This window comes from Pristiophorus japonicus, chromosome 9, assembly GCF_044704955.1.
Source record: "Pristiophorus japonicus isolate sPriJap1 chromosome 9, sPriJap1.hap1, whole genome shotgun sequence".
NCBI classification, from domain to species: Eukaryota; Metazoa; Chordata; class Chondrichthyes; family Pristiophoridae; genus Pristiophorus; species Pristiophorus japonicus.
Window position 1 is genome coordinate 145,095,803 of NC_091985.1, and position 27,998 is coordinate 145,123,800.

Consider the following 27,998-nt stretch of genomic DNA (forward strand, 5'->3'; position numbering starts at 1 on the left):
GAGGGCCCCTTCTACACGGCAGCGCTCCGTGTCCCAGTGTGTAGCGCTGCGCCCCTCTCTGTTTGCTACCGCCTGCTCGCGCCCCACAGAGCAAGTGGCGCTTGTTATTTTGTGCTTCACTTGCCCTCAGGGGCAGTAACCCCAATATCACGAGGGGACGGGACTTCCGCTCCTGGTGCAGGAACTCTCGCCTCACGGCTGTTACCGCCCCTGAACGGGGCAAATTGCAATTTCCCCCCACCCCCCCCCCCCAATATCAGTAAAAGTGGCATGAGGCTATTGGAATGTCATAAAAACTTAACCGGTTCACTAATGTCCTTTAGGGAAGGAAACCTGCCGTCCTTACCTGGGCAGACCGATACGTGACTTCAGTTATAAGCCAATGTGGTTACCTCTTAACTGGCTTGGAAGTGGCATAGCAAGTCACCAGGGATGGGGAATAAATGCCAGCCTTACCAGTGACACCCACATCGAAAGGTTGAATTTAAAAAAAAATGATAGCTGTGCCAATTAGCTTCTGTGCTATCAGCCTCCATTTAATACATCAGACAGCCATATTAACTCCTGTCCAAGAGAAACCAAAGGCTTTGCTCCAGAGGACTGCTAAAATAAAATGACAGTAACTGAAACCAATGTTTGATGCCAATGCTGGGTTACTAAGGATACTGGATGCCATTGATTGCACACAAGCTGAGGCAGCTACGCAGAGTGCCCTTAACAAATCAAAGCATCTAGGAATGTCGCCTGGTTCCATTCCTATCTATCCAGTAATAGCCAGAGAGTCACTTGCTCTTCCCATTCCTGCACTGTTACCTCTGGGATCCCCCAAAGATGTATCCTTGGCCCCCCTCCTATTTCACATCTACATGCAGCCCCTTGGCGACATCATCTGAAAACACATTAGGTTCCAGATGTACGCTGACGACACCCAGCTCTACCTCACCACCACCTCGCTCGACCATCCCACACACCCCCACCGCCACCCCTCCTCCCCCCACCCCACCACCACTCTCTCTGATTTGTCACGCTGCGTATCCGACATCCAGTATTGAATGAGTAGAAATTTCCTCCAATTAAATATTGTGATGTCCGAAGCCGTTGTCTTCGGTCCCGCCACGAACTCCGTTCCCTAGCCATTGACTCCATCCTTTTCCCTGGACACTTTCTGAGGCTGAACCAGACCACTCGCAACCTTGGTGCCGTATTTGGCCCTGATCTGAGCTCCCGACCACATATTCTCCCCATCACCAAGACTGCCTACTTCCACCTCCGTAACATCGCCCGTCTCCGCCCCTGCCTCAGCTCATCCACTGCTGAAACCCTCATCCATGACTTTGTTATCTCTAGACTCGACTATTCTAATGCTCTCCTGGCTGGCTGTCCACCTAGCACGCCCCCAACCCCATCCCGGCCTGGTAAATTTGAGCTCATCCAAAACTCTGCAGCCTGTGTCGTAACTCACACCAAGTCCTGTTCACCCTTAGCCATGCCTGTGTTACTTCCAGACTTGACTATTCCAGCGCACTAAACTAGAGGTGATCCAAACCTCAGCTGCCCGTGTCCTAACTTGCACCAAGTCCCACTCACCCATTACCCTCATGCTCGCTGACCTACATTGGCTCCCAGTTAAGCAATGCCTCAATTTCAAAACTTTCATCCTTGTTTTTAAAGCCCTTCATGGGCTCGCTCCTCCCTATCTCTGTAATCTCCTCCAGCCCTGCGATTAACGTTCCCGTTAAGCTGTCCGGCAGCGGTCTGGAGGTTCCCCCCCCCCACCCCCGCAGGCTGCTCAGCGGCTTTTCAATGGGGGAAACCGTGTATGTGTGAAATTTTGAATGGGCCATGCAGGCAGTAAAAGGGACAGCGTGCCGAAAAGAATTAGAGGGAACATTGCCTATGACCCTCCGAGATCTCTGCACTCCACCAATGCTGGCCTCTTGCACATCCCCGAATTTCATTGTTCCACCATTGGAGGGCATGCGATCAGGCCCCAAGTTCTGGAACTCCCTCCCTAAACCTCTCTACCTCTCTCTCCTCCTTTAAGACGCTCCTTAAAACCTACCTCTTTGACCAAGCTTTTAGTCACTTGTCCTGATATCTCCTTATGTGGTTTGGCGTCAACTTTCATTTGATAACGCTCCTGTGAAACTCCTTAGGATGTTTTACTACATTGAAAGAGCTATATAAATGCAAGTTGTTTTTGTTGTTGTGCAAGTAAGGTATGGTGGCATGGTCAGAACCATGCATACATGTATCAATTGGTCTGGCCTTGTGCAGCTCCTTCATTTTGCCTCCCTACCACTTCTCTTAATCCATCCACTGCCTTTGTGTTGTCAAACTGCTTGGCCATTGTAAAGTCTTGGATTTCCTCCAGTTAAACGTTGGGAAGGCTGAAGCCACTGTGTTCAGTCCCTGCCACAACCTCTGTGCTCTCACCATTGATTCAATCCAGCTCCCCAGCCATTGTCCCACACTGAATCAGATTGTTCACCATCTCGGCGTCCTATTAATATGAACTGAGCCTCCAACCCCAGATCCTCTCCATCAGAACAACTGCTTACTTCCACCTCTGTATTATCTCCCATCTCCGCCCCTGCACATTATCACGTAAGGCATTGAATCTCTCATCTATGCCTTTGTCAACTCCAGACTTGACTATTCCAGTGCTCCCTTGGCCAGTCTCCCATTCTCCATCCTACATAAACTTCAGCTTATCCATAATTCTGCTGCCTGTATCCTGCACCAAGTCCCACTCACCCATCGCCCCTGTCCTTGCAGGCTTTGGCTCCCAGTCCCCCAATGCCTCAAATTTAAAATTCTCATCCTCGTGTTTCAACCCTCTGAGAACTCTGCGTTCCTCTGACTCTGGCAACATCCAGCACAATGCATCTCCCCAACACCCTCACCCCACCATTGGTGGCTGTGCCTTCAGCCATCTAGGCCCCATGCTCTGGAATTCTCTGCCTCTCCAACACCCTCTCCTCCTTTAAGGTCCTGTTTAAAACCCATCTCTTTGTCCAAGCTTTTAGTCACCCTTTTATAATATCTCTTTCATTGCCTCAGCATCCATTTGTGTCCCTGTGAAGCACCCTGGGACTTTAGGGGCAGAAATTGATGGCTGCCCATTTTTCGGCGGTCACCGGGCAGGAGGACCGTTTTTGGTGCCTGCTGCCGCCGGGTCCCGTAGGGAGCCACTTTCGTCGCCGTTGTGTGGGCGGCAGCGGGAGCGGTAGTCGGCATCAGTCGGTGCGCGGGAGCAGGCAGGAGCGGGACTCGACGGGAAATTTCATGAGTGCGGCAGGTGGAGGCCTCTCCACTCGGGTATTTTCAGAGGGCCTCCACTGCGCATCCGTGGGATTTCGTCAGGTTTTTTTGTCGTTTTGGGGATGGGGCCTGTAGTCCTTTTGTGGCCCTTGCACACTAATTGAGGAAGTGCTCGTGGCCATAAAAGGAGAGCACTCAATTGCACCTGCGAGGGGAGAGAAGAGAGGAGAGAGAGAAGAGTGGAGACAGAGGAGAGAGGAGAGAGAGAGAGGAGAGAGAAAAGAGGAGCGAGGAGAGGAGCAAGGAGAGAGAGGAGAGAGTTGGAGGTTAGAGAGCAGAGGTGGCATTGGAGAGGGGCCAGTCTGAGTTGCAGAAAGGGCAGTGTGACAAATTTATAACCAGACTGTTCAGCAGCCATTCCTCTCATCATGGATGCTGGGTGGCCAGAAAGCGTCAATGAAGACTGGCAGAACCAGGCCCAGAGCTCCGTGGTTTAATGAGGAGGAGTTGGAGGAGCTAGTGACAGAGGTGGAGCGCAGGTACAGCAAACTCACCCGGGATGGACGTGGCAAGCCTTCACCAGCCCAATACCGACATAGGTCAGATGGTCAGTGCAACGGGCAACGTGGAGCGAGATGAGGACCAATGCCGCAAACAGTGGAACAGTGAGCACACATCTATTCGGCCCCTTCTGTCCAAGGCCAAAAAGGTTGTGCACGTGATGTGTGTGTGTGGGAGTGTGTGTGGGGGGCATGAGCAAAGGGGGGTAAAGGCTCCAACGTTTCTTTGTGCAGAGAAAACAAGCAGCCAAACAGGCAAGCCTGCGTGCGACCGGAGGGGCCCACAAGATGTGGTGGAATTGACCAGGCTGGAGGAGCGTGCGTTGGCATTGGTGGGACATCGCCACATTCCAACCACAAACGTTTCTGCAGATCCGGTGCTACCGTGGGGTAAGGCTACACTCATCTCTGGTGTCAGCGACAGTCATGGCATGAAAGTATTTGCAATGATAAGGCTCTCGCGGTTGAAAGCACAATTTGTCGCCCCTTATTGGTGTGGACATATAGGGATGGGATTTCTTGCTGGCATAATGTGAGATGGCATGGCTCACACCTCACTTTCACCACCACCACCCCCCCACAGTCTGAAATTTTGTCCTCTACTTGCAGATGCTGACTCGGACAGCACGGATCTAGAGAGGCCATCGACCTCTGGCATTCACAGATGCCTTCACACCCCAGCATCTCCCACCCCGACGTTCTCCACACCCAAGGACACCGGATCCTTCCTGCACCCCCAGCCCACATCACCCATATCCACCGCTCCCACCTCCGCCACCCAGGGCCAGGAAGAAGAGGAGAGAGAGGAGGGAGAAGGGCCTATATTTGTGCCCCTTCACCTGGGTGATCCAGAAGCGCTAACATGAGCCCCCTGCCAAGTCAGCCAAGTGTCTGCAGAACCTCAGCGTCGGGCTCAGATTTCCTGGGGTCTCCTACAGACTCCACTCAAGCAAGCGCAGAGTTCGTAGTGCAAAGAGAAGCAAGGCCCCAGCACCCAGCAGCATCGAGCAACCACCTGCGGACGCAGCACAGCTTGCTCTATCATACCAGATGGTCCAACTCTTAACCACAAGTGTGGAGGTAGGTGGCGAGATGCAGCAGACCATGGGGCTGGGATATCCGCCAGCATCACCACAATCACTCAGCAGCACGATGAAAGGATGGAGCGCTTCCTCACAGTGTTAGAGCGCAGAGCAGAAAGCGTTGAGGTCATAAGGCAGGAGATGACTTCTACACACGTGGTGCAAACCCCCGACCCCACACCCTCAAGGCAGACAGAAGGGGAGCAGCAGGAGATCCCGGCGCCTTCGGTCCCGCGCCCCACGTTCTCACCAATACGCACATGTCTACACACATCGCGCTGCCCTCCTGCACAACTTCCTGAACCAGAGGCAGTGAGGGGCAGGGGAGGGCCACTCTGTTGTGTAGGTGTGGGGAGGAAGAGGAACTTGGGTGTCGCTGCAAAGGGGGGGGGGGGGGCGGGAAGAGAGGTAGTGGTGCCGGGTAGAGGGGTGGGTGTTGCTGCCTCGTCTAAATGTATGTATATGTGATAACATTATGTAACGTTTGTCATTGTGCACTTGTAAATACACTCACATTGTTGACCCTCTGTTGATGCGTGTGTCATTTTAACGTCATGTGTGGTGCGTTGCGCCAACCACACATCTGTCCCTCAGGTCATCTGTTTCATCAGGAATATATTCCCATCCACGTCTGACTGCAGTGTATAATGGGTCCTGTCATCAGGCCATCACAAGATGACAATGAATGCAGGAAGGCTGCCATTCAATTACTCTAGTTTACCAAGTTGCAAGGCAGACTGTAAGGCTTACAAAGCAAACCTCTTTTAGCAAGGCCAAAGATGGAGGAGTGCCACCCATGAGATGACATGGTCTATCAGTTACATTGCAGTACATTGTGCGAGACAATTAATGAATCAGTTTGGATGTACAACATGTGAGATGCTGAACACTTTTCAGTCACTCATAATAATTTTCCCTTTGCCATTGGCCTTCTCAATGAAGGACTTTCAACAAGGTGCAACAAAAAAACCTCCATTAGCTTAGACACACTTCAGTTGGTTGTATGACATCCAATTTAACCATCACCATCAGCAATAAAATAATGCAAAATTGACTTAACTTCTTTCCAGCAGTCCCACGGATATGGTGCAGAATCCGACTGGCTGCCGTGATGTGATGGCCTCCAGCACTCCCACCCAGCCGATGTGCGATTGGTGCCCGATTCCACTCCACCGCTGCCTCCCGCCCAGCTCAGACCTGCTTTTCCAGAGCGGTCCTTCTGGCGGGCGGCAGGTCGATGGGAGGCCACGAAAAGTGACCAAAATGGACATTCACAGATATCTGCCCTGGGCGGGTGGGACACTGACATGGGCAGAACCCTTCCACACCAGGTTCCCGCCGGGCGGAACCTTGACAGCAGGTGGGCATTTCTGGAGGAATTGCCCAGAAAATGGCCACTTCTGGCGGAACCTTGGCAGCTGCGGGTGGGACATCGATGAAAATCGGCCCCTTAGTCTTTGTTAAAGACGCAGTATAAATATAAGCTGCTGTTCTACTGAATCATACAGATCCGGAAAGTGCAAGGTTCAGTGTCTGGTCTCTATTAAGTTAACCAATTTACAATTGATCTCAATACCTTCAGACTAGAGAGGTAAAAATCAACCAGGGTTTACACTGCTGCTCAGTTTCAGCAGAAAAGTACATGCATACGTATGTCTGTATGCATATGTGCACACGCGTGTGTGTGTGTGTGTGTGTGTATACGCAGGCGGCATGTGACAACTGGATCAAGATCAGTTGTGATGCCCCCCCAAGGTTATGTTGCTTGCCAACGCTCATTGTCCATCATATGATAGGTGGCCAGCTTGGTGAAGTAACACAAGTTCCCCAGCAGCCGTGGAAAACTCTCAGGAACAACTCAGTATCTCCAAAAAGGAGGCTGAAGTAAAGGTGAGAAAGTTGTTAAAAAGGGACTGAAGTCCCAGGATCATCAGGGAGTGAAGAGCAGAAGACTGCAAGAGGAACAGTCCAGGAAGCCAGTGTCATTGATTCTCATAAAATACCCCTGAACATCAGCAGTCCCCAAATCTCTTCCTTTCTCTTGGGCGGTCCCTCGTATCGAGGATGACTTGCTTCCACACCAAAAAGGGATGCGTTCACAGGTATTTCAATGAAGGACCTAATTAATATTCCAGGTCCTGAACGACATCTTGAAGGGTGGAAAATGCCTGTACGTGGATTTTTTTAACGTGGGGTGGCCGTTGCACACCAGCCACCACACGGGCTTGACAGAGCTAGGTCTTGGTCCAGTGGCAAGGATTAACCAAGACGGCTGGAGACCAGCTCTGCTGCACGGACCCAGTGTGCGCACATATTGCAGTGTGGGCTGGCCCGTGCTGCCCCTGGGTCCTCGCCTCTCCTGGGCCCCGATCACGTCGCTCTGCAATCTTTCGCTGCTCCTTCGCTCTGACCTCGCCGCTCCTGCTGTACCTGCCCACGCTCCAATCAGCGACCTGAATTATGGTAACGTCCAATCCAGTCGCCCTCTTCACTGCCGGCATCCTCCTGCACCCAAATCACCAGCATGAGTACCAACGTGATACCCACTAAACTCCGAATACCCCTTAAGACCATCGACACAATCTCGCACTCAACATCGCCACAACTCAACAGCATCAACACCACTGCCCACCACAACCAACCCCCGCCCCAAAACCACACCCTCAATGCCCGATAAACACCACCTCCTCAACCCAATGCCTCCAGCACTAACACCCTAAATCCTAACATTTGACCTTCAAACACCCATCACAAGAGCCTCAAAACACTACCGCCTCACCATCACCCGAATCACACTGACTCCAATACAACAACAACTTGCATTTATATAGCACCTTTAACATAGTAAAATGTCCCAAGGCGAGTCACAGGAATCAGGCAAGTAGTGACATCGAGCAATATTAGGACAGGTGAAGAGGTAGGTTTTAAGGAGCATCTTTAAGGAGGAGAGAGAGGTGGAGTAGTTGGGAATTCCAGAGCTTAGGGCTGAGATGGCTGAAGATACTACCCTACATTCCTGATGCAAAGCCTGGTCATTTACATAAGAACATAAGAATTAGGAGCAGGAGTAGGCCATCTAGCCCCTCGAGCCTGCTCCGCCATTCAACAAGATCATAGCTGATCTGGCCGAGGACTCAGCTCCACTTACCCGCCCTCTCCCCGTAACCCTTAATTCCCTTATTGGTTAAAAATCTATCTATCTGTGATTTGAATACATTCAATGAGCTAGCCTCAACTGCTTCCTTGGGCAGAGAATTCCACAGATTCACAACTCTCTGGGAGAAGAAATTCCTTCTCAACTCGGTTTTAAATTGGCTCCCCCGTATTTTGAGGCTGTGCCCCCTAGTTCTAGTCTCCCCGACCAGTGGAAGCAACCTCTCTGCCTCTATTTTGTCTATCCCTTTCATTATTTTAAATATTTCTATAAGATCACCCCTCATCTTTCTGAACTTCAACGAGTAAAGACCCAGTCTACTCAATCTATCATCATAAGGTAACCCCCTCATCTCCGGAATCAGCCGAGTGAATCGTCTCTGTACCCCCTCCAAAGCTAGTATATCCTTCCTTAAGTAAGGTGACCAAAACCGCACGCAGTATTCCTAGTGCGGCCTCACCAATACCCTGTACAGTTGCAGCAGGACCTCCCTGCTTTTGTACTCCATCCCTCTCGCAATGAAGGCCAACATTCCATTCGCCTTCCTGACTACCTGCTGCACCTGCAAACTAACTTTTTGGGATTCATGCACAAGGACCCCCAGGTCCCTCTGCACCACAGCATGTTGTAATTTCTCCCCATTCAAATAATATTCCCTTTTACTGTTTTTTTTTCCAAGGTGATGACCTCACATTTTTCGACATTGCATTCCATCTGCCAAACCTTAGCCCATTCGCTTAACCTTTCTAAATCTCTTTGCAGCCTCTCTGTGTCCTCTACACAACTCGCTTTCCCACTAATCTTTGTGTCATCTGCAAATTTTGTTACACTACACTCCGTCCCCTCTTCCAGGTCATCTATGTACATTGTAAACAGTTGTGGTCCCAGCACCAATCCCTGTGGCACACCACTAACCACCGATTTCCAACCTGAAAAGGACCCATTTATCCCGACTCTCTGCTTTCTGTTAGCCAGCCAATTCTCTATCCATGCTAATACATTACCTCTGACTCCGCGTACCTTTATCTTCTGCAGTAACCTTTTGTGAGGCACCTTATCAAATGCCTTTTGGAAATCTAAATACACCACATCCATCGGTACACCTCTATCCACCATGCTCGTCATAGCCTCAAAGAATTCCAGTAAATTAGTTAAACATGATTTCCCCTTCATAAATCCATGTTGCGTCTGCTTGATTGCACTATTCCTATCTAGATGTCCTGCTATTTCTTCCTTGATGATACCTTCAAGCATTTCCCCACTACAGATGTTAAACTAACCGACCTATAGTTACCTGCCTTTTGTCTGCCCCCTTTTTTAAACAGAGGCATTACATTAGCTGCTTTCCAATCCGCTGGTACCTCCCCACAGTCCAGAGAATTTTGGTAGATTATAACGAATGCATCTGCTATAACTTCCGCCATCTCTTTTAATACCCTGGGATGCATTTCTTCCGGACCAGGGGACTTGTCTACCTTGAGTCCCATTAGCCTGTCCAGCACTACCTCCCTAGTGATAGTGATTATCTCAAGGTCCTCCCTTCCCACATGCCTGTGACCAGCAATTCTTGGCATGGTTTTTGTGTCTTCCACTGTGAAGACCGAAGCAAAATAATTGTTTAAGGTCTCAGCCATTTCCACATTTCCCATTATTAAATCCCCCTTCTCATCTTCTAAAGGGACCAACATTTACTTTAGTCACTCTTTTCCATTTTATATATCGGTAAAAGCTTTTACTATCCGTTTTTATGTTTTGCGCAAGTTTACCTTCGTAATCTATCTTTCCTTTCTTTATTGCTTTCTTAGTCATTCTTTGCTGTTGTTTAAAATTTTCCCAATCTTCTAGTTTCCCACTAACCTTGGCCACCTTATACGCAGTGGTTTTTAATTTGATACTCTCCTTTATTTCCTTGGTTATCCAAGGCTGGTTATCCCTTCTCTTATCGCCCTTCTTTTTCACTGGAATATATTTTTGTTGAGCACTATGAAAGAGCTCCTTAAAAGTCCTCCACTGTTCCTCAATTGTGCCACCGTTTAGTCTGTGTTTCCAGTCTACTTTAGCCAATTCTGCCCTCATCCCACTGTGGTCCCCTTTGTTTAAGCCATAGTACGCTCGTTTGAGACACTACTTCCTCACCCTCAATCTGTATTACAAATTCAACCATACTGTGATCACTCATTCCGAGACGATCTTTTACTAGGAGATCGTTTATTATTCCTGTCTCATTACACAGGACCAGATCTAAGATAGCTTGCTCCCTTGTAGGTTCTGTAACATACTGTTCTAAGAAACAATCCCGTATGCATTCTATGAATTCCTCCTCAAGGCTACTCCGTGCGATTTGATTTGACCAATCGATATGGAGGTTAAAATCTCCATGATTGCTGCCGTTCCTTTTTCACATGCCTCCATTATTCCCTTGATTATTGCCCTTGAAAGGAGCTACCCACCTCCTTTCCCTTCTTGTCTATCTTTCCGAATTGTCAGATACCCCGGTATGTTTAATTCCCAGTCTTGGCCCTCCTGCAACCACGTTTCTGTAATGGCCACCAAATCATACCCGTTTGTAATGATTTGTGCTGTCAACTCATTTACTTTATTTCGAATGCTGCGTGCGTTTAGGTAGAGTGTTTTAATACTAGTTTTTAAACCATGATTTTTAGTTTTGTGTTTTCATACTCATACATATTGTCCCTTCCTATCATCTTGTGGTTTACACTTACCCCAGTGCTATTCTGCTCTGTTGCCTCCTGCCTTTTGCATTCTTTGTGTGCTATCTGCTTTAAAATCATTAACCCATTTATAAAGAACACATTTAAGATTCTGCTAGACATAGCACACAGAGAAAATCTTCTCCTTCCATATTTAGAAGGGCTGTCACTCCATCACCTTGCACACCAAGGCCCCGTACTGTTTTACCAAGCATTCAATCTTCATCATGATGCTATTGGTGTGTCGTGACATTCTCTCCTTTGCTCTATCTTTGTGCAGAATCTCGACCATAGTTCTATGCGGATGACACTAAGTTGGGTGGCAATGTGAGCTGCGAGGAGGATGCTATGAGGCTGCAGGGTGACTTGGATAGGTTAGGTGAGTGGGCAAATGCATGGCAGATGAAGATAAATGTGAGGTTATCCACTTTGGTCGTAAAAACAGAGAGACAGACTATCATCTGAATGGTGACAGATTAGGAAAAGGGGAGGTGCAATGAGACCTGGGTGTCATGGTACATCAGTCATTGAAGGTTGGCATGCAGGTACAGCAGGCGGTTAAGAAAGCAAATGGCATGTTGGCCTTCATAGCGAGGGGATTTGAGTACAGAGGCAGGGAGGTGTTACTACTGTTGTACAGGGCCTTGGTAAGGCCACACCTGGAGTATTGTGTACAGTTTTGGTCTCCTAACTTAAGGAAGGACATTCTTGCTATTGAGGGAGTGCAGCGAAGGTTCACCAGACTGATTCCCAGGATGGCGGGACTGACATATCAAGAAAGACTGGATCAACTGGGCTTGTATTCACTGGAGTTCAGAAGAATGAGAGGGGATCTCATAGAAATGTTTAAAATTCTGACGGGTTTAGACAGGTTAGATGCAGGAAGAATGTTCCCAATGTTGGGGAAGTCCAGCACCAGGGGTCACAGTCTAAGGATAAGGGGTAAGCCATTTCGGACCGAGATGAGGAGAAACTTCTTCACCCAGAGAGTGGTGAACCTGTGGAATTCTCTACCACAGGAAGTTGTTGAGGCCAATTCACTAAATATATTCAGAAAGGAGTTAGATGTAGTCCTTACTACTAGGGGGATCAAGGGGTATGATGAGAAAGCAGGAATGGGGTACTGAAGTTGCATGTTCAGCCATGAACTCATTGAATGGCGGTGCAGGCTCGAAGGGCCAAATGGCCTACTCCTGCACCTATTTTCTATGTTTCTATGTTTCTAATGCTGAACAGAACATTCCTGAGGAACCTCATGACCAGAGAAATATTATGTACCAGAGGGACAATTGTAACACATGCCTTTAATGTTTCAGAATATTGCGCAGCAAGTGGAATATCACCCAAAAATTTACCAATGCAGCTTGTAAATTTATCACGATTACTGTACAGGAGACTAAAGAAGGCACAGCCTCGATCAACATCTATTTAAATTAAACTGAAGAATAATTTCCTGCCTAATGACACCCAGGAGCACTCCCAGTATGAGGCTGTCAGAAGAGAAATAAGTAACATAAATTACACCCAGTGATTTAGTGCCATTGAACCAATCTATAAATTCGACAAACTTGAAGTAACTTGTGGGACAGAGGTTAAGAACCTTGCCCTAGAAATTGGGCCATATAGTGCATGTTTTTCAGGCGGTACACAGCCTACTAAGACCCCAAAGTGGCAGGCAGGAAGCGCCATGCTTTTCTGACCGGAAGTGCACCACCCGCCATGTTGGGTAAGGACAAACAGGAGGCCTCCTTTACCCATGTTTGAATCATATGCAAATAAGGGGCCTAACGTCTACCTGAGGCCCCCGACTAGCACTGGTTTACCCTGAGACACCCAGTGCTGCCTCCCCATCGGCGCTGCTCCCGTCCACGCTCCGACCCCCCCCCCAACCCGGTCGCATGCCGCTGACAGCGGATCTCCTGCACCATCCTCCCCCTCCCGGCCCCCGTGACTCCAGATCTCCCTCCCCTGCAACTCCAGGACGCCCCAACCCGCTTCCAACCCCCCGGCCCAACCCCCGGTTCAGCCAGCAGCCCCGCATTAACTCGCCCCTACATCCCCAATTGGACCCCTGGACCCCGAGGGCCCGGCAGCCCCCTGATCACCCAAAGGTGGGCGCCCCCAATCTGTCTTAGTACACAGTGTCAGCTGAAGGTACAGAGAGGGTGATCTTTACTTTGTGCAATGGTGCACAACCGGTGATAGCAAATTGAAATACAAAAGCAAAATACTGCGGATGCTGGAATCTGAAATAAAAACTGAAAATGCTGGCAATCTCAGTGGGCCAGGCAGCATCTGTGCAGAGAAACAGAATCAACCGTTTCGGGTCTGTTAAAAGTTTGAGATGTAACAGATTCTTAAGGAAGTGCAGGGGCACTGAAAGTGGGAGGGGAGGAAAGAGCAAAAGGGAAGGTCTGTGATAGGTTGAAAGGCAGGAGAGATTAGAAAGACGAAAGGGATGATGGGCCACTCACTCCCACAGCTACCTGGACTACATTTCCTCCCACCCCGCATCCTGTAAGGACTCCATTCCATTCTCCCAGTTTCTCCGTCTCCTTCGCATCTGTTCTGACGACGCCACCTTTCACACTAGTGCCTCTGACATGTCTTCCTTTTTCCTCATCCAAGGATTCTCCTCTGCCGTAGTTAACATGGCCCTCGACCCTGTCCGTTCTATTTCCCGCACCTCTGCTCTCACCCCTTCCCCTCCCTCTCAGAACCATGACAGGGTTCCCCTTGTCCTCACCTTTCACCCCACCAGCCTCCACGTTCAACGGATCATCCTCTACCATTTCTGTCACCTCCAGCGTGATCCCACCGCCAATCACATCTTTCCCTCCCCTCCCCTCTCAGCATTCCAAAGGGACCGCTCCCTCCGCGACACCCTGGTCCATTCCGCAGTCACCCCCAGCACCCCTCCCCTTCCCACAGCACCTGCCCTTTTACCTCCTCCCATGCCACTGTCCAGGGCCCCAAATACTCCTTCCAGGTGAAACAGTGATTTACTTGTACTTCTTTCAATTTAATATACTGTATTCGCTGCTCACAATGTAGTCTCCTCTACATTGGAGAGACCAAACACAGATTGGGTGACCGCTTTGCAGAACACCTTCGTTCAGTCCGTAAGAGTGACCCCGAGCTTCCGGTCACTTGTCACTTTAATTCCCCGCCCCACTCTCACTTTGACCTCTCCATCCTCGGCCTCCTACACTGTTCTAATGAAGCTTAACGCAAGCTCGAGGAACAGCACCTCATCTTTCGTTTAGGCACTTTACAGCCTTCTGGATTCAACATCGAGTTCAACAATTTCAGACCATAACCTCTGCCCATATATATATTTTTCCTTTTCCTTTTTTTTTTACAAACTCTCGCCCTTTTTTATTTTTTATTTTTTCTCTCTTTCCCATGGCAGCTGGTAATTATTGTGTCATTCACACCCTATCTAGATTCACCTTTTGTTTCCTAACTTGTGCCATTACCATCTCAATTTTTCCCATCATCCCTTTTGTCTCTCTAATCTCTCCTGCCTTCCACCCTATCAGACCTTCCCTTTTGTTCTTTTCTCCCCTCCCCCTTTCCCTGCCCCCTGCACTTCCTTAATAATCGGTTACATTTCGAACTTTTCCAGTTCTGACAAAGGGTCACAGACCTGAAACGTTAACTCTGTTTCTATTCACAGATGCTGCCTGACCCGCTGAGATTTCCAGCATTTTCTGTTTTCATTATAGCGAATCAGAAGCCCATTTTACATCTCTCTCCATTTTTATTTCTATTGAAGTGGCTCGTTTTACAATATCGGAGGCAAAACCTACCCCAGAACGTGCGGTTTCACCATTTTCCAACCAATTGCCAGTTTTTGCTGAATATTATTCCAATCGCCCTCAGGGAATATTGTGGGGTTTGTTTTTAAATGGTTAAATGGCCATTTAAAAAAAAAATCACCTCCTCCTCTTTAAATTTCGCCCGTCGAGCGGCCTACAGCCGGGTACGCGCCCCCTGAAACTGTCGCTGTCATCCCCCAGCGCAGCCTAAGGGGCATCACTGAATCTTCACTCCGCACCGAAAACGGGTTGCTGTGCACGGTGATGATGTTGTCACCGCCGGCGCAGCAGAGCGGGGCATTACCGGTTACCGTTGCCGCTAAACACACGTGGAATTTTGCGGGAGACGTTAGCGGCGCCGTGCCGAGCGAAAAGTTATTTATGCCCCTTTAGCGCCCCCTGAGGGCGCTAACAGGAGGTGCAAATGCCCCAAATTTCTCTCCCTTAGACTTTGCATCAGACCTTTTTAATATTGTTCCCACCTCCAACATGGATGGTGGGACGCAGGACCATTCAGTATAATGTTAGTTGAAAAAAATTGCAGTGTAAGTAGGTCAGGTTACAGCAGACATAAATAAAAGTAAAAATAAAATAATAGAAGCAGTAAATACTAAAACTGTATCTTAAGTGATGAGATTGACATTGTGGTAATGAAACTACTGGCATTTAAATCATAAGGTTATTGTTTATAATGGCCGAGAAATTGGATTGTGCCCAAATTGGTCCTGCAAGCTCCAGCCCCTCGCCCCCCCTATGATGACTCTGGGGCAGGGTCCTAAAACAGGCGATAGGACCCCAGTTTGCATATTAAAGGAACCTACCGCCAGTTTATGGTTACTTGAGAGTTGGCAGCTTCCAATTTAACAGCTGGTGCACCTGTGGGGGAATCAGCCGTCTCGGCCCAAAACTCTGGAATTCCCTCTCGAAACCTCTCCGTCTCTGACCACCTCTCCCTTTGAGCAGACTTTTAGACGCATGTCCTAATAACCCCTTCTTTGGCTCAGTATCAGTTTTTGTCAGATAACGTTCCTGTAAAGCGCTTGGGATGTTTTCCAACGTTAAAAACGGTATATAAATTCAAGTTGTTGTTGTTGTTATTGTTGAATGAGATCTCAGTTGGTTGCCTGGCGCCAGTGTGCCTGGCTTCCAGAAGGCAGACTTTGTCCTCAAACTCCAAACAGTATTAATTTTTAACGCAATTTATTTTTAGTGTAAGATGTGAAACCAAAACCCAACTGTGGATCATTCAGATGTTAAAAGAAATTACCAGAGGATTTATTTTGTGACCGAGTCTGTAGCAGCAATATACAATTATCTTCTGCCAATCAGGACTGCACCAGGCATTCCAAAGACTTCAAAAGGAGAAGGGACACTGACATGAGTGGCACACGTGTGTGAGAAAGAGAGAATGAATCATGTAAACATGGGAATCAGGGTGATCCTGGGTGAAGCAGGATTGGGAGCGATGCTGTTGAATGATGACTGCATTCACAGCTGTCAGGAGAAGGGTGTAGCGAGGCCTTTTGCTACTGACATATGCTTGTGCGGTTCTGTATGTGCTCCAGATTTAACTTCAGCAAATTAATCTAGTTAGGTCATTCTTAATCTGAGCACAGCTCTAGCGTGGTGTGACATTACCGCCTTCTGGAGTGGCTGGGGAGAGAAGCAAAGTGCCCAGTGAACTGGCGAAGGTGGATTGTCTGAGTCTGAAAGTGTACAAGGTCGCCTCAAGGCCAGGAAACCATAAGGCTGCAGCTCTTGGTTCACAGGAGACACGAGTCCTGCTTACGAGGAGTGCAAGAGAGAACAGCTCATTAAAACACCCCAAAATCACATCGCACTGGTGCAGACTAGTTAACGGAGATACCAACCCCCATCGCAGCAGCTTTTCTCAAATATTACATTCTATACTCAAATGAAAGAAAAGCTGCCAAATCCCTCAGAGGTGAAAGCTGTCTCACATAAAGTAATGTGGAGCATTAAAGCACCTGCTTATAACAGTCCCATTGCAATTAAAAACCTTACATTCATTCATAAAATGCATTTTGTTCCAGTGGCACACACTCCTGATTCCAGATTTAACCCACTGCTCATGTTAATTTACCAACCTCAGCCTTGGTGATGTGGCAAGACAGTGGAGGCCATTTCCAATTTTGGATGTAGAACACTTTGGTCCCGATATTACCACGCAGTCGGGAACAGAGCGGGGCGGAGGGGGGAAGAGTTAGAGGGCGACGAACGTACAACACCGCAGGATGGGTAGGCCTGGCCGATTTTAACAGCCAAGCCTCGTTTTCATCTTTCCTCTGGGTTTCGCGACTCAACCGCGTGTGGCACGAGCCCACGTGACGCAATTTCCCGTCGACTACAGAAAGACCCAGCGCAGAGATGAAACGGAGGAGGACGTTTGAAGGTGAAGTTTCTGCACTGGAAAGAGAACATAGGGACAGCTGCAAGGAGAGGGAGGGCTGCCCCCCAGGATCATATGCAATTCCTTGAATGTTCCGCAAGGGCCAGGAGGGTGGTTCTGTTTCCCATCAGTGGCAAAAGGAAATCTGCTGCCAATGCAAAGAAGGTGTGGCTGGAACTGGCAGAAGGGGTCAGCAGCAGAAGCATCACCATGAGATTCTGGATCCAGTGGCGCTAACACCTCAATGATCTGACCAGGTCAGGAAAGGTTGGCAAACATAAAGACGCATCTACATCCTGCACTGCATCTCCTCTCACTCCGTCTTGTCAAGCGTACTCTAGGCACAGCACTCCTTGCACCCACTTCACTTTCATCAGCACCCATTGTTGCATTTGCATGCATACCCTCTCACCCTCACCTCTCCCTGCCTCTCTCTACTGCCAATCACCCCAATTCTCCTGTAACCTGATATCGCCTCATTTCAGCTCCCTGCACTCCCAGCACCTGTGCTGAAATGGCGCTGTCAAACCATACCTCAAATGCATGATAGTTCCAGTTATGACGCCTCTGCCTGATTATCACCTCACCACATCCCTCAGATGCACACGTGCCTCAGAGCCACACATAGGTCTGCCGTGCCACCTTTGCAGGAGAAGAGAGTGCAGAATGTCAGGGAGAGGGCCGGATCCCCGAGATCATGGACCTTTGACCGGCAGAGGAGAATGCTCTTGAAATAAGCAGCATCTCTGCCTCGCTCAGCATCAGAGATGGCAAAATTGGCAGTCCATGGGGCAGCGTTGGCCTCTCAGACATAGCCATTTTCGGTTGGTTTCAGCATATTATCAAATATAAGCACTTTAATGATGCGCATTTCAACATTTGTAAATTCCATGACTAACTCTTATTCTTGTCTAATCTCCTCCAGGCCATCATGCGCAGAATGCGTGCCTCTGCCCAGAGAGGATGAAGACTCACAGAGGAGCTCATTCCAGCTGAGCCTTCACCGTCACAGGAGACATGCACTTCAGGCACCAACGCAGGTGCGACCACATCGGTTGGGTCCTGTAGACAGTTATATGGGACGTCATTTGGTGATTGGTGAGGCACAAGTGAGCACGTGCAGAGGGTAGCGGCAGGGACAGCTATGGAGAGTCTGTGTCAGAGGGTGTCGCCCTCTCCAAGTCTGCTCAGCTGGACAGAGAGGCTGAACATGGGGGCGTGGGGGTGGAGGGGAATCAATGAAAAGGAGAATGCCAGAGGCACCGCAGCAACTGTACAAGGTAGTGGCAGTCCTGCCGGGCACACTCTCCATAATGGCACAGAGGATGGAAGAGCCCAGCTCGACCATTTGTGGAGTAATGTCCCAGGGCTTTTCAACCACGCAATTCTCCATTCAGCATTTGGCCACCTCTTTGGAAGCTGTATCAGGGCACACAAATGGGTTCCTGCAGGCCATCAGGAGGGAGCTGGACCGGTTCCTGACAGGAGTGCTCCTCTCAGGCCCACAAGGAAACCTTGGGCCTCTCCTGCACAGATCTTCCTCTCCCCTCCCAGATCGCAAAGCCCACCCCCAAAGTCCATCCCCCCAACCCGACCCCCACGCCCACCCGACCCCCACGCCCACCCCTCCCCCACCCGACCCCCACACCCTCCCCTCCCCCCCCACCCCCACCTTCCAAGCTCTTGCACGATTGCCAGGGGCCATTCCTCCTGATCCCCAGCGGCAAGAGGAGGCTGCCCAAAATCCCACTCCCACCCAACGGCCAGCTACTGCTATCCACAGGTTTCAGGCGGGAGACTGGTGCAGATGAAGCCTGGGAGTTAAAATCCCTCAGGCCTCACGCGGAGTGAAGCAAGTATTTACATAAGAACATAAGAAATAGGAGCAGGAGTCAGCCATTTGGCCTCTCGAGCCTGCTTCGCCATTTAATAAGATCATGGCTGATCTGATCTTGGCCTCAACTCCACTTCCCTGCCCGCTCCCCGTAACCCTTGACTCCCTTATCATTCAAAAATCTGTCTATTTCCACCTTAAATATATTCAATGATCCAGCCTCCACAGCTCTCTGGGGTAGAGAATTCCACAGATTTACAACCCTCTAAAAGAAGAAATTGCTCCTCATCTCCATCTTAAATGGGCGACCCCTTATTCTGAAACTATGCCCCCCTAGTTCTAGAATCCCCATTCGGGGAAACATCCTCTCAGTATCGATCCTGTCAAGCCCCCTCAGAATCTTATGTTTCAATAAGATCACCTCTCATTTTTCTAAACTCCAATGAATATCGGTCCAACCTGCTCAACCTTTCTTCAGAAGCAAACCCCTTCATCCCTGGAATCAACCCCATGAACCTTCTCTGAACTGCCTTCAATGCAATATATCCCTCCTTAAATAAGGAGACTAAAACTGTACACAGTACTCTAAGTGTGCTCTCACCAATACCCTGTACAGTTATAGCAGGACTTCTCTGCTTTTATACTCTACCCCCTTTACAATAAAGGCCAACATTCCATTTGCCTTGCTAATTACTTGCTGTACCTGCATACTAACATTTTGTGTTTCATGCACAAGGACCCCCCAGGTCCCTCGCTACCTCAGCATTTTGTAATCTCTCCCATTTAAATAATAATTTGCTTTTTTATTTTCCTACCAAGGTGGATAACCTCACATTTTCCCACATTATACTCCATCTGCCAAATTTTTGCCCACTCACTTAGCCTATCTGTATCCCTTTGCAGATTTTTTGTGTCCTTCTCACAACTTGCTGTCCCACCCATCTTTGTATCATCAGCAAATTTGGCTACATTACACTCGGTCCCTTCATCCAAGTCATTAATATAGATTGTAAATAGTTGAGGCCCCAACATTGATCCATGTGGCACCCCACTAATTACAGTTTGCCAATTGGAAAATGACCCATTTATCCCACTCTCTGCTTTCTGTTAGTTAGCCAATCTTCTATCCATGCTAATATATTACCCCCAACCCCGTGAGCTATTATCTTGTGCAGTAACCTTTTATGTGGCACCTTATGGAATGCCTTCATAATATCCAAAGACATGACATCTACTGGCTCCCCCATATCCACCCTCCTCGTTACATCCTCAAAGAACTCCAGCAAATTTGTCAAACATGATTTCCCTTTCATAAAACCATGTTGACTCTGCTTGACTGCATTATGATTTTCCAAATGTCCTGCTACTGCTTTCTTAGTAATGAACTCCAGCATTGTTCCAATGACAGATGTTAGGTTAACTGGGTTACAGTTTCCTGCTTTCTGACTCCCTCCTTTCTTAAATAGGGGCGTTACATTTGTGGTTTTCCAATCCGCTGGGACCTCTCCATAATCCAGGGAATTTTGGTAGATTACAACCAATGCATCCACTATCTCTGCAGCCACTTCTTTTAAGACTCTAGAATGCAGGCCATCAGGTCCAGGGGACTTGTCCACCTTTAGTCACATTAGTTTTCCTAGTACTTTTTCTCGAGTGAAAGTGATTGTTTTAAGTTCCACCTTCCCTATAATCCCTTGATTATCAATTATTGGAATTCTTTTAGTGCCTTCTACCATGAAGACTATAAGTAATTTGATTGGTCCATTTCCTGGTACTTGCTGCCGAGTGAATAATGAATGTTGCAATAAACAATTGACCAATTTTATGGCTCAGAGTGCTCTTGATTTACTCACTCCTCATTGGTAGTTACTGACAGAATCAAATTGCTTTTGATTTTGTTCAGGTTTAGTTATTCAGAAATTTGATTGGTAATTTAACAGTTCAGTGATCATTTCAGCTGGTCACTAATTTTTGACGTGTGATGACTTGAAGGTGTGACATGCAGATTCATCAAGAGGCAAGCCTTTTAATTACACAACTGCTTTAAAGTGTGTGTGGATCTTCAACAGTTTCACAATTCAAATCACTTTGAATTTGTAATTTAGGGCATATTTCTACCACAACTGCCAATCTGAGATCTGCAGCTTGAAATATCTGTTTGCATCAGGCAGGACTTTGTTCATACGGCCGAGCTCTAATGGAATTTTTCCCATGCAGTAGAGAACTCGACAGGGCACTGTCGATGGATTTTGGTCGGAAGAATGAGGAGAGGCAATATGAACTAAATAGTACAATTAAACTTGTATTGAACCTTGGTTAGACCACACTTGGAGTGCTGCGTACAGTTCTGGTCGCCATATTATAAAAAGGATGTAGAGGCACTGGAGAGGGTGCAGAGAAGATTTACAAGGATGATACCAGAACTGCAAAGTTATACCTATCAGGAAAGGATGAACAGGCTGGGTCTCTTTTCTCTTGAAAAGAGAAGGCTGCGGTGTGATCTAGTAGAGGTCTTTAAAATTATGAAAGATTTTGAGAGAGTGGATACAGAATGTTTCCACTTGTGGGGAAGAGCAAAACTAGAGGCAGTGGTGTAACTACACCAATGCAGCGGCATTGGGGCCCTCGCCTGAAGGGGGGCCCACCATCTGCTTCCTTGCCAACTCGTTGGCGGTGTGGCTTAGCTGGAAAACGCTCTGGTCCATCCTCTTGGTGAAAGTTTTGAACCCGTCAACCCTGCTCTCCACCTCCTGCAGGTCGAGGGGGCTCTGTGGGGTGCTGAGCATCAGGAAGAAGTTGCCCCCCACCATGTCGTCCTTCTCGGCTTTCCTCTTGCCCTGCTTCCAAGCCTTCTCGTCGTTGAAAGTGAGGAAGTGCTGAAAGGCGTCACCGCGGACCAGCACCGGGTGGCTCGTCATGTGGTTCATCTACAGGGTCAGCCCTTTCTTCCGCTTGGAGATGAAGTCCTCCTCGAAGCGGCCGGTGGCTTGCTTCTCGGGGATGTGGGGCACCGGGAACTTCTCCACCAGCCGGCCGTACAGCCAATCGAAGTGCTTGATGTTGTGTTCGCATAATGTATGTACCGTAACATTAGACCACTGAATGTATCTTCACACTGTATACACCATACCTATACCACCAGAGGGTGCTACTGGTGGAGACTTAAGGGTCACCTGCACACTGCAGATAACCAAGTACAAAAGGGAGCTCACCTCACTGTATCGTCACTCAGGAGCTACAATAAATGGACTAAGGTCACAACAGTTCAAGTACAATACCTTACCTCATGGAGTCATTACTAGAGTGCTTACATACATAACAACTGGCGACGAGATTACGAATTTCCATGCGCAAAATGGCTAATCTAAGCAACTTTCAATTCGCTGATGGGGAACATTGGGATGCCTTTGCAGAAAGGCTCGAACACTTTTTCATCGCAAATGACCTGGCGGGAGACACACCAACCTCGCTGGCTGATAAGCGCAGAGCTGTCCTGCTCAGCAGTTGTGAGCCCACTGTCCATGGCCTCGTCAGGGACCTACTAGCCCCAGCAAAACGATAACCAAAACGTACTTGGTTTGGCCATCCATTTGCAATATACTCATACACCTTTGACATCACTGGGTCACGTTTGGTTGCTCTACCAATCTCTTCAGCTGTGACTGTCAGTTCATCAATGTATGAAAAATAAAACACTTCTTCCCTATCGGGTGTAACTTGTGATGGAGAAGGCAATCTAGACATTGCATTAACATTACTGTGATTAGCTGATCGTCTGTATTCAATCTCATATGTATATGCTGACAAAATCAAAGCCCATCTCTGCATTCGGGCTGCAGCTAATGTTGGAACTGGGGACTTTGAATGGAGGATTGCTGTTAGGGGCTTATGGTCCGTCACGATGGTAAACTTACGACCATACAAGTATTTGTGAAACTTCTTGACCCCAAAAATTAATGCCAAAGCTTCCCTTACAATTTGCGCATAATTACTCTCACTGGCACTGAGAGTGCGTGAAGCAAAAGCAATTGGTCTCTCTTCCCCACTACTTAATACATGAGAGATTACTGCCCCAACCCACACAATCCTCCCTACAACCTCCAACCGTCCACTGCTGACCATTTCCCAGTGTCGTGGCAATAAGAACTTGGGGGGTCTACAGGCAGAGAGCCATTCCCTGGCAAAGACAAAATGCAAAGGCTTTGGGCACTCAAGTCGAGGGCCAGAGCACACAGTGTAAAAGCCAGTGGCACAAGACTTAGTGATGTTGTGTATGTAAATACCCTGTACACTCAATGTACAGTTGCATAAGACCACTGAATGTACCTTCACACTGTATACACCATACCCGTACCACCAGAGGGTGCTACTGGTGGAGACCTAAGGGTCACCTGCACACTGCAGGTAACCAAGTATAAAAGAGAGCTCACCTCACTGTATCGTCACTCAGGAGCCACAATAAATGGACTAAGGTCACAACAGTTCAAGTACAATACCTTACCTCATGGAGTCATTACTAGAGTGCTTACATACATAATACTTGTAGCACTGGTTGACCAGGCACTGGGTGTGGCTGGGCACCAGGCGGTACAAGGTATAGCTCTTGGTGCCCTTGAACTTGGTCTGCTTGGTGGGCTCGTCGTAGAGCAGGTGAATGGGTAAGAGTCCTCCTGCAACTCGGGCCGTGCGGGCTGGTCACCGCACAGATCTTGTCGCCGTCCTTGACGAAGCCGGCCGCCTCACCCAGGATGAACGCCTCGCCGCCCAACTTGACGAAGGTGGAGAAGCGGTTGAGGTTCCTGCTAACTGTGGCCGTACACTTGGAGGAGGAGGCGGCGGCCGAGGAGGAGGAGGACACTAACCCCCCCGATATTCCAGCCGCTGGCCCCCTGTTCACTTGATAACGGCCCGTCCCGTCGAAATCCGAGAAGCCGCCACCGCCTCCCCCGCTCCTGGACAGCGGCTCGTCCGCCACCGTCGAGTAATCGTCCCAGATGTCGTCCCACTTGTCGTCATTGCCGCTGCCCGACGCCTTGTGCTGAGGCCCCGCCAGGACCAGCCACCCGAGGCCGCTGTCGCCGTTTGGGCGAGAGGCGGGGGGGCAGAAGGTGCTGGCGATGGAACAGGCCGGCAGGGGGAAGCTGCTGGGGGTGCTGAGCCTGAGGCATCGCCGAGCTGTCGTAGCCGCCGGTCGGCACGTTGGCATAGTGGGAGGCGGGGGGCAGAAGGTGCTGGCGATGGAGCAGGCCGGCAGGGGGAAACTGCTGGGGGTGCTGAGCCTGAGGCATCACCGAGCGCAGCATCGCCCCCGCTCCCGGACCACAGGATCTGCACGTACAAGGCCGGGAAGAGGCCCCTCTGGCCGCGGTTGTTGGCCCCCTCCAGCCAGCCCTTGATGTCGTGCTCGCTGTACATGGTCAGCACCTTGTCCTCCCGCACCGAGATCTCACCCACATTCTCGTTCTGGAAATCATCCCACCATCCGCACCCAGCTCAGCTCCGCTCCCGGACCCCGCGGTAACCCCCCACCCCGTAAACCCTCCCTCACACCGGTCCCAGCTCCCCCGAACACCGGCTCCCCCAGACCTCGTACTCCCTCTTCGGCCCCCTGGACCCCCTCACTCGAGGGGCGGCTGCACGAGGTCTTCCCTGGCCAGCTGCACTTTTCCCTGTCGTTCTGTGATTTTTTTTTTTAATCTATGTTTGCATTGGGGCCCACATCCTCTAGTTTTGCCACTAACTAGAGGCCATCAATATAAGATAATCATCAAGAAATCCAATGGGGAATTCAGAAGAAACTTCTTTGCCCAAAGAGTGGTGAGCGTGTGGAACTCGCTACCACAGGGAGCAGTTGAGGTGAATAAGCATACCAGGGAGAAGGGCATGGAGGGCTATGCTGATATATTTAGATGAGGAGGATGAGAGGAGGCTCGAGTGGAGCATAAGCGGTGGCACAGACTGGTTGGGCCAAATGGCCCATTTCTGTGCTGTATATATGTATGTATGTATATGTGTACATTTTAATGGGGGTGCAGGAACAGTGAGACCTAGTGGTGTATGTGCACAAATGTTTGAAGGTGGCAGGACACGTTGCAAAGGCTATTAAAAAAGCATATGGGATCCTCGGCTTTATTAATAGAGCCATATGTACAACATTAAGGCCGTAATACTAAACCTTCATAAAACACTGGTTAGGCCTTAGCTGGAGTATTGTATTAAATTCTGGGCACCACTCTATAGGTAGGATGTCGAGGCCTTAGAGAGGGTGCAGAAGAGATTTACCAGAATGATCCCGGGGATAAAAGCCTTCAGTTATCTGGAGAGACTGGACAAGCTGGGGTTGTTCTCCTCAGAGCAGAAAAGGTTAAAAGGAAATTTGATAGAGGCATTCAAAATCATGAATGGTTTTGATAAGGAAAATAAGGAGACAGTGTTTCCAGTGGCAGAAGGGTCGGTAAGCAGAGTACACAGATTTAAGGTGATTGGCAAAAGAATCAGAAACGAACATTCTTTTACACAGCAAGTTGTTATGATCTAGAATGCACTGCCTGAAAGGGTCGAGGAAGCAGATTCAATAGTAACATTCAAAAGAGAATTGGATAATTACTTAAAGGTAAAAAAATTTGCAGGGCTATGGGGAAAGAGCAGGGGAGTGGTATTAACTGGATAGCTCCACCAAAGAGCCAGCACAGGCACGACGGGCCGAATAGCCCCTTTCTGTGCTGTACCTGTAATATAGAGCTCCACTACTCAACCTAGTGGACTACTGTGGTAATGCAACTACTGCTGTGAATACAATAGAAGTCACATGATAACTGTTGGAGCCATCTTGTAGTCTGTGTGTTGGTGATGTCGTAAGGAATATATCAGATTGGCGATGAAGATAGGATAATCGGATTCCCTAGCTTAAATTTGTGTTGGCGGATGATTCCTGCCAATCAACAGAGAGACTTTGAGAGGTTGTTTGTTTTGCAGCACAGCTAAAAATCCAAGGTAAATTACAAGCACACTGTTGCCATTGCCAGAGTCCAGATGGTCACTCCTATGGAAATAAAAGGGTGCTTGGGTGAGTCCCATCGTGACTGAGAGGCTTTTGGAGCACATGCGGAGGACATGTTTTGCACCACAAATAGTATTGTCAAAATGCCCGATGATGAAAACTATAACCGAGTGGTGTTAGGAAGAAAACGGGCAATTTTCTTGACTGAAGTAGGCCCCAATGTGTATGAAACCTTGAAAAATGTGCTTGTTCTCATCAAGTTGAAGGGCACGCCACTGATGGTGATCAGCACTGCAGTCTTGACCCCCGGAAATTGCTGAAAGTTATCGTTTTGGAACACAAAATCAATTAATTGATGAGAGTATTAGTGAGTACATTGCAACTTTAAAAAAGCTATCCAATCACTGTCATTTCGGAAACTTTCAGGACCGAGCATTGCGTCACCGCTTTGTTTGTGGGATGAAAAATGAGGCAATAAGGAAGTTATTGATAACCACTAACTTGACTTTTGATTTAGCTTGTCAGACAACTATGTCGATGGATATGGCCAAACAATACTCCCAAGAATTTTGTGCCATATCCAGTCGTCAGACAACCGAGGTGAACCACCTACAGGTTAAAAGTAAAAAGCATTTGGGCCCCAAGGCCTCAGCCACTGGCCAAGGTAACAGCGCTTTGAAGTCGTGCTATCGGTGCCTGGGACCACATATTGCTCAAAGCTGTCCATATTTGAAAGCAGAGTGTTTCTTCTGCAAGAAAACTGGGCATCTTGCAAAGGCATGCTGACTGAGGAGTATACCAATGTTCAATGCTAGAAGTGGAAATCACCAGACATTACATAGCATTGAAGTGAAGCAACAGGATGAGGATGTTCTGGAGGTATACATCATCAGGCGCATGAGAGTATCTAACAATGATTCGCGATGTATCGTCATCCAAGTAGATGTTGCAGGAACCAGGATACCCATGGAAATCAACACTGGTGCATCCATGAGCATAGTACCGGAATTGCTATATCCCTGTGGTAGGACGTATCACCATTCCAGTGAAATACAAGGATCAGTTTCGGATTTTGTCTCTCTTAGTAGTGTCAGGAGACAAGCCTGCCTTAATAGGTAGAAATTGGTTGGAATCACTAAAGATGGATTGGAATGAGATTTTTTGTGTTGAAATGAGATTTGCATTGAAGGATGATGTCATCAAACAGTATCCAAAGGTGTTCTGTGAAATAGGCAGTCCTATCCAAGGCTTCAAGGCGAGTGTCAGAGTACAGAAGGACACTAGACCAGTTTACTGCAAGCCACGTCCCGCACTCAAGGAGAAAGTTGAGCAAGAACTCAAAAGACTAGAGACTGAGAACAGATCTAAGTAATTGGGCTATACCCATTGTTGTTGTACCTAAGTCAGATAGTAAAACTGATGCTATGTCTAGGTTGCCATCCCCATCACAAGTTACACCCAATAGGGAAGAAGTGTTCTATTTTTCATACATTGATGAGCTGCTGGTCATAGCTGAAGAGATTGGTAGAGCAACGAAATGTGACCCAGTTATATCAAAGGTGTATGATTACATTGCAAATGGCTGGCCAAACCAGGTATCAGAGGAAGATATTCATCCATACTTCGTTCGTAGGAATGAATTATCAGTGGATAAAGATTGTATCATATGGGGTGCAAGACTTATTCCAAATAAGTTCAGGTCCAAATTGTTAGAAGATCTTCATGACGAGCACCTGGGAATGTGCTTGACCAAGAGTTTTGCATGCAGTTATTTATGGTGGCCTGGCTTAGATAGATATAGGGCCAGAATTTTGGCTTAATTGTCGGCGATTTTCTCGGCATTACAGCTGGTTTTCCAGCAACGCCGAGAACAACCGCCAGGGCGTAAGTTTGGCCTCAACCGCCAACGTCCAAATCGCCGAGTGACCCGCCCTGTAAAAGTTGCTTATACAGGGCGGTAAGGAGGGGAACCCTGCAAAGAAAGGTAAGTTAAAGATTCTTTAATTTTTTTTAAATTTTAACACAGTGATTAGGGTAAAAACTGTCTTGGGAATGCTTTGTATGTGTTGTTTTTAATGAAATTTTTGTTTTTAAGTTGTACCCCCCTCCCTAGGCCCAACCGCAGCCTCGGACTAAATTTTACTACTTACAGTCCATTCCGG

At 48.4% G+C, this 27,998-nt stretch overlaps 1 pseudogene; it reads right to left on the reverse strand.

Annotated features, from left to right (window-relative positions):
• Positions 1-15,426: 15,426 nt before the first annotated feature.
• Positions 15,427-27,993, reverse strand: LOC139273928 (sorting nexin-18-like; annotated as a pseudogene).
• Positions 27,994-27,998: the final 5 nt, after the last annotated feature.